The sequence below is a fragment of the Lutzomyia longipalpis genome, chromosome 4, assembly GCF_024334085.1.
Source record: "Lutzomyia longipalpis isolate SR_M1_2022 chromosome 4, ASM2433408v1".
Lineage (NCBI taxonomy): Eukaryota > Metazoa > Arthropoda > Insecta > Diptera > Psychodidae > Lutzomyia > Lutzomyia longipalpis.
The window spans coordinates 426,687-432,732 of NC_074710.1; positions in this window are offsets into that span (position 1 = coordinate 426,687).

Here is a 6,046-nt window from a genome sequence, read left to right on the forward strand (position 1 = left end):
ACATTTCAAAATTTTCTTATCACGTCTGAAATTAACAGCAACAAAAAAAAACTTCTGTACAAATTGCAAAAAAAAATTATGAGACATTCACGCGCAAAAGTATTTTATGCCATTTGACTTGAACATAGAGGAAGAATGAGACAACTTTGGCAGACCAACCATCTCTTTGTCCACTCTATCGCCGCGACGGCAGGTGATCGACAGAGTGGCAAATATGTGTCAATTGCACCGGGAGAGTTTTGCAATTGGCAAGTGACAGTGATTCATGAACAATCCCATTTGCAATGAACTGGTGTGAGAATCCTCACACAAAATAGAATTACCATTGCGGATTCAATTGAACAAGAGACACTTTTGGTCTCTCTAAAAGCAACAAAATTGGAAGATTCTTTTATCAAATCAATCCATATTAATTCTCACCTTTCTCACTAAAAGCATTAGAAACCAAGTTAATTAAACCAACTTAATGTACAACATAACATGAGGGCTAAATTGAGCTAAACTATATTATTTTTAGCGAAGAGAATGCATGATTTTCAGTGCTGAAATCAATTGTAAAAAATGATTAATCAAATATAAATAAAGAAACGTAAGAAAGAAATAGTTTTTTTTAGTACCTATGTATTTTATGAGGTCGTTTACCCTATTTTGTGCAACTCCTTCAGTTGAAATGGTTCACTGACTGTTCAATTTGTCCCTAAATGTTCATAACTAACATTTATAATTCTTTTTTGATTCGTTTTAAGGAAATTTTTCTTTAAAAAAAAATTTTTCATTAGCCTTTCAAATAATACATTTTGGAAGACATTTTTTTTGTATATCTCTGTTCCTTTTCACCCCATTTGGTGTTACTATAAAAACATTATGCAGTGCAGTAGTATATCGTGCCGTAGGAATCAACAAATTTACCTGTTGTTTTGCCATAATTATCACCTGTCGCGCTATGCATTTCTTTGCATCGATCGCAAATGGGGGCAATGTAGTATATATGTACCTACATATATGTTTTCTCACATGCACCTTCATAGACCAGTGGGTGCTGTTGTAAGTGACTTCCGGCGTTCACGACAAATTGATGATACGCTCAAGACACTCATTCGCCATTTCCGGTTCACACGAACTGCTTTTCATTGCACACTTGTACTATACCTATATATGTATATAGATGTTACGTACATATGTAATCATGCTATATATACAACACCTCTTCTTACACACTTCTTAATTCCTTTCACACCCGCACCCAACACAGAATTCTTATCACAAATTAAAATAAATTGAAAAAATTGCATGAAAAAAAAATGATTTTAAATTTATTTAATAAAAAGAAAATGTCTTCGTGATGAAAGATGTCAAAGAGGAACATTTAAAAAAAATTCTAAAATATTTATGGGCTTCCTACCCCTCTGATCTTCATTTAAAAAACCCTCTTGGTACCATGTTTAGTAAATTGAAGCAATTCATCTCTCAAGAAATGCATATTTATCAAATTCAATGTCCCACTGACTTGAAGGACATCACCCTAAAAGGATCACAAGCACGCAAAAACTACCTGAATTTACCTCAAAGACGGAGCTAATAAATTAATTTTCAATTTGAAACATGTATAAGATGAATTGCCCTATAAAACGAAGAGATTCTTACTTTTTTTACAGCATATCACAAAGGGCGTGGTAAGGTAGAAAAAAAAAGTAAACAGCACGAGGAATTCTTCTTCACAACATGTTGATCCTTTTTTTTTTCTTTTGTTCACGCACAAGAAGATTGAATTCTTCTCTACAAGATTTTCATAATATTTTGCAAATAATATTAAGCTGTGATGATTTTTTTCCTCAGCATAGAGACTTTATTTTCCTGCAGCAAGAATTTAACTTTGTGCGGATTTAATAAGATACTTGAGCATCAATTAATGTTTATCCCCAATTCGTGCCCCATCATTCCGGCCGTCTCTAATAATAATGTGATAATCTCTCGCTAAAATCAATAAGCCAATATTGACTCAACCTGCTGTGGGTAATAAAACATTAAAATTTAGCTCCAAAGGGCGGGAGTTGGAGTATGAAGATAAAGGTGAAAAAGAAGGTAAAAAAGGATTGTATCAGGGGGTCAATGTCTTGCTAAATAATCCTAAGTGAGCATTTTATTTATTTCTTAATGTATAATATTTTTTATCTTGAGGGATATTGGACTACGGTGGGTCTTTCAAGAGATTTAGAAATGATCTTAAGTTTTTTTTTTCTTTCAAAATCTTAATACAAAATTCTTCAAAAAGTAAACCCCCTGAAATCCTAAAGATCACTCATCGACTATCACATACCAACCCGCAATGTCTTAAACATTTTCTTCTTTTTCTTTTAACGAGCCTTTTATACAACCATCTCGCGAGACTCCCTCTCTTCGGGGGAAATTATATAATATGCCAGTAATTACATCCGCCCACGACTTTCGAGAGAGAGAGAGAAAAAAAAGATTAAAACCACGAATCAGCGATGTTTTTGGTTCACAAACAAAAATTTGCAACATACAACCATCGCGTTGTAATGAAGATATTGCCAAATACATGGTTTTGGGAATTTTTATTGTTGGATTACCTTTTTTTTTTAAACCATTAAAAAGCGATATTTTGCCCTCAAGACATCCATGAAAAAATGTTTAAAAAAAAGAGTTCTATTAAAATATTTATGCTGCTTTTTTGTGCAAAAAGAGATTTCTCGTAAGAATTATTTTATTCAATAAATCTAAGAGAGGAATCAAGTCAAATTAAATCAAGCAATTATCCAAATCACAAATAAGCTTCAAAATAAGTCAAATCTCTACACAATATTACACATATATAGTGTTAAAGACATGAATGGATGACGAACTTAAACATCCACAAAAGAGATTGAGTATACTTTACTATTGAACTCTGGTTCCCAAGATTGCAATCTCCATGGTATATCGTCACCACCACCCACAACTTCATCATTCGCTACATGTGAGCTTTAAGGGGAGTGGAGAATCCCTTTTATTCCAATTGAGAATAATAACAGTGATTAAGATGAACTAAACATTGTTATTATGAATTTTATTAACGGCACAAAAAAATATTTTTTTTTTAAAAAGTATGTAACATCTTCCTCTCTGAGTTGAGGAAAAGAAATTAAATAAGGGAGGGGGGATTTTTGCATTGAAATATGATCTATCCATCTCTCTCACCCACTCTTTATCCCCTCAAATGTGGAGGTCGAGAAGAAAATACGCTATAAATCTCATTTATAGATTTATTGATAAAAGGACCTCACGTAAGATTTTACCTTCTTATTCTGCTCATTTCTTCTTCTTCTTTTTTTTCTTTAATCTTCCTTTATAAGAGTTTCAAGTTTGAATATATTTTCTCAATTGTCTGCATTATTAAACGTTTATTTAGGCTACAATTTTCTAATGAATCTGCCAATCTATGCATTAATCTCCCTCAGTCTTCTTGCTTAATGTAAATCATCTGATTGGTTGATTCCCATTCTCTTTGCTCTTTCTCATGCCAAAAAAGAGACCTCCCGCAATCAAATTATATACATGTATGTACCTTCAATATATAGCAACATCTTACGTGATCTTTTAATCGTTTTTACCAATTGCTTACCTCACACAGCTCAGGTGCTTCAATCGAAAAATTTTTACTTTGCAACATCGCGTAATTTGTCACTTTGCTTGGTGTAGAAAATAAAAATAAAATAATTATGATTGCCTCATCTATTTGTCACTCAAGCATCATTTTATTCGCTTTAATGTGATGTATTTTCCTTTCCTCAAAGCCCCTCAAATAGCTTATCTAAGTGACGTTTCTCTCTCTCTATCTCATCTCATTGAGAAGGGAAAAGTGATCATGACGAAGGTAAAGAGTACGAAATGATTTATTTTATGCTAAAATTTTTATGTTAACGTTTATGTAGGTAGTTTGAAAAATCCCAACCAGAAAGGATATTTCATACATAGAAACCTCAACTATATAATTACGACAAACTCGTCTTTGCAATTCGTTGCAAATGGTTGAATTAAAAAGCAAAACGAGTTGAAAGATTTTCTCCATTTTTTACACACAAGAGTGACATCTTCATGTTAATATATACTATATGTATGCCTAAAGAAGAAACCCATCGGTGGAACCAAAATCAAGACACTTGAAGACTATTCAATGAAAGCAATTTCATACTTTCTGCGTGTGCATGTTGATGCCTCATCAAATGCCATTTTTGTTGCATGCGCGCAAAACAATTTTATTCAATGATTCTGTCGCGCCAAGAAAATTCGCACCTTGACTGCCCAAAACTACTCTTTCCATCAACATTGTTCAAGTAGTGAGAGAGAAAATTTCATTTATTACTTTTAGCCTCAGAATCAAAGGTTCAAAATACTTTTTTTTTAAATTAAGGAATAAAAAAAGAAAATCAAACGGAAAATCTGTAAGTGGCGTGTCAGGGTAGGGTTTAAGAAGGTACCTACCCTAAAATTTAAAGGTAGGTAGTTCATGTTCTTCATTACACGTCAAAATAAATTATTTCGAAGCAGCAAATTAAGTAAAAAAAATAAATAAAAAAGGATTTTCAAACATTTATGGAAATGTCAAACGTAAGATTAGGAACGTCAAACATTAATAAAGACCCCTTATTTTCAAATGCTTATCGTTATTTTCTAACGGTTGACATTTTTGCTGTAACTTCGACGTTTCTTTTCTAACGATTGGCATATTTTTATTAAAGTTTTTTTCATATTCAAATACATTTACTTATCGTTCTTCGTTTGTTTTACCAAATGAATTATCAATTTATAACAATTTGTACATTTCTAACGTTTTATGTGGTTTTTTCTAACGTTTACCATTTTTTCTAACTTCTTAACCCCTTCTGTACAAAAAATCTATTCTATATAGTCACAGAAAATTCTTAATACTATGATACATACTGAAAAAAATAATAGATTCTTGTTTGATAATATATTAACACTTCTACTACAGCATGAGATACTTAATCTAACACACAGTAGTATAAATTAGAGGGAATTCAACTTGAGGTGAAATTATTTCCTTGTTTCCACTGATCTTGCGGCCTTGTTGTGGTGAATATTTTATCATGTCATTAATTGAGTCGAGTTGTTGAAGAATCTTATGTATATCTAGTATAAGGCAGATGTATACATATATATTTAATTATATTAAATATGTAGGAAAATAAGAAAAAATAAATTTCCCGCAAAATCTTCATTTATATTTCCCATTTTGTGACTAATATAAATTTTCTTCATGTTGTTGTTCTTCTCATTAATGATTCATTCATGATTTGTTGTGAGACTCACATGTTGGGTTGATTGGATTTGATGCTGCTCTCCAATTGGAAGAGATCATTTTCTCATCTCTCTTTGACCAATTGAATCTGCTGGCTGCACGATCCCTTCCTCTTCGCGCGCGCACAATTCAAAACCACGTAGAGCAGTGAAATGTGTCCAAGTGAATCACGCAGGTCAAGTACAGTTGAAAGATAGAATTTTCTTATCTTTCCACGCGTCTCTGCGAGTTGTCTTTGTGTGTTGGGGAATAATTTCTCTCTCTCTCTATACGCACCCAGGGAGTTAAAAGGTAAAGGTGGAATAAAAAAAAGACGAGAATTTCTGATCGATAAGCACCTACGTGTGCTTATCACGGTATTTACCACCACCTTATTACCTGTTGTACCTCTCTGTGGCTAGGTATGAAAGAGAGATGATGGTGTGAAGACACAAAAAAATGTCACATTTACCTGTCTCTTTCGGTATGAGACAAAAAACATTCTCCACCGTATTTATCGCACGGCAAATTGAGTATAGAATCCACAAACACATTCACATGCAATTTTATAGTGAGCTCTTTTTCTTACCACATAGGTAAGATCCCACGATCAGGCATACCATCCGTCTTACTTGCACTACACGGCACGTATGGTGATCAGGTATTGTGTTCTCCTTCGCACACTGTACACCACTCAGGGAGCGTCACACCTGTACCTCTCCAGGTAAGACGTTCAGTGAGATTTTC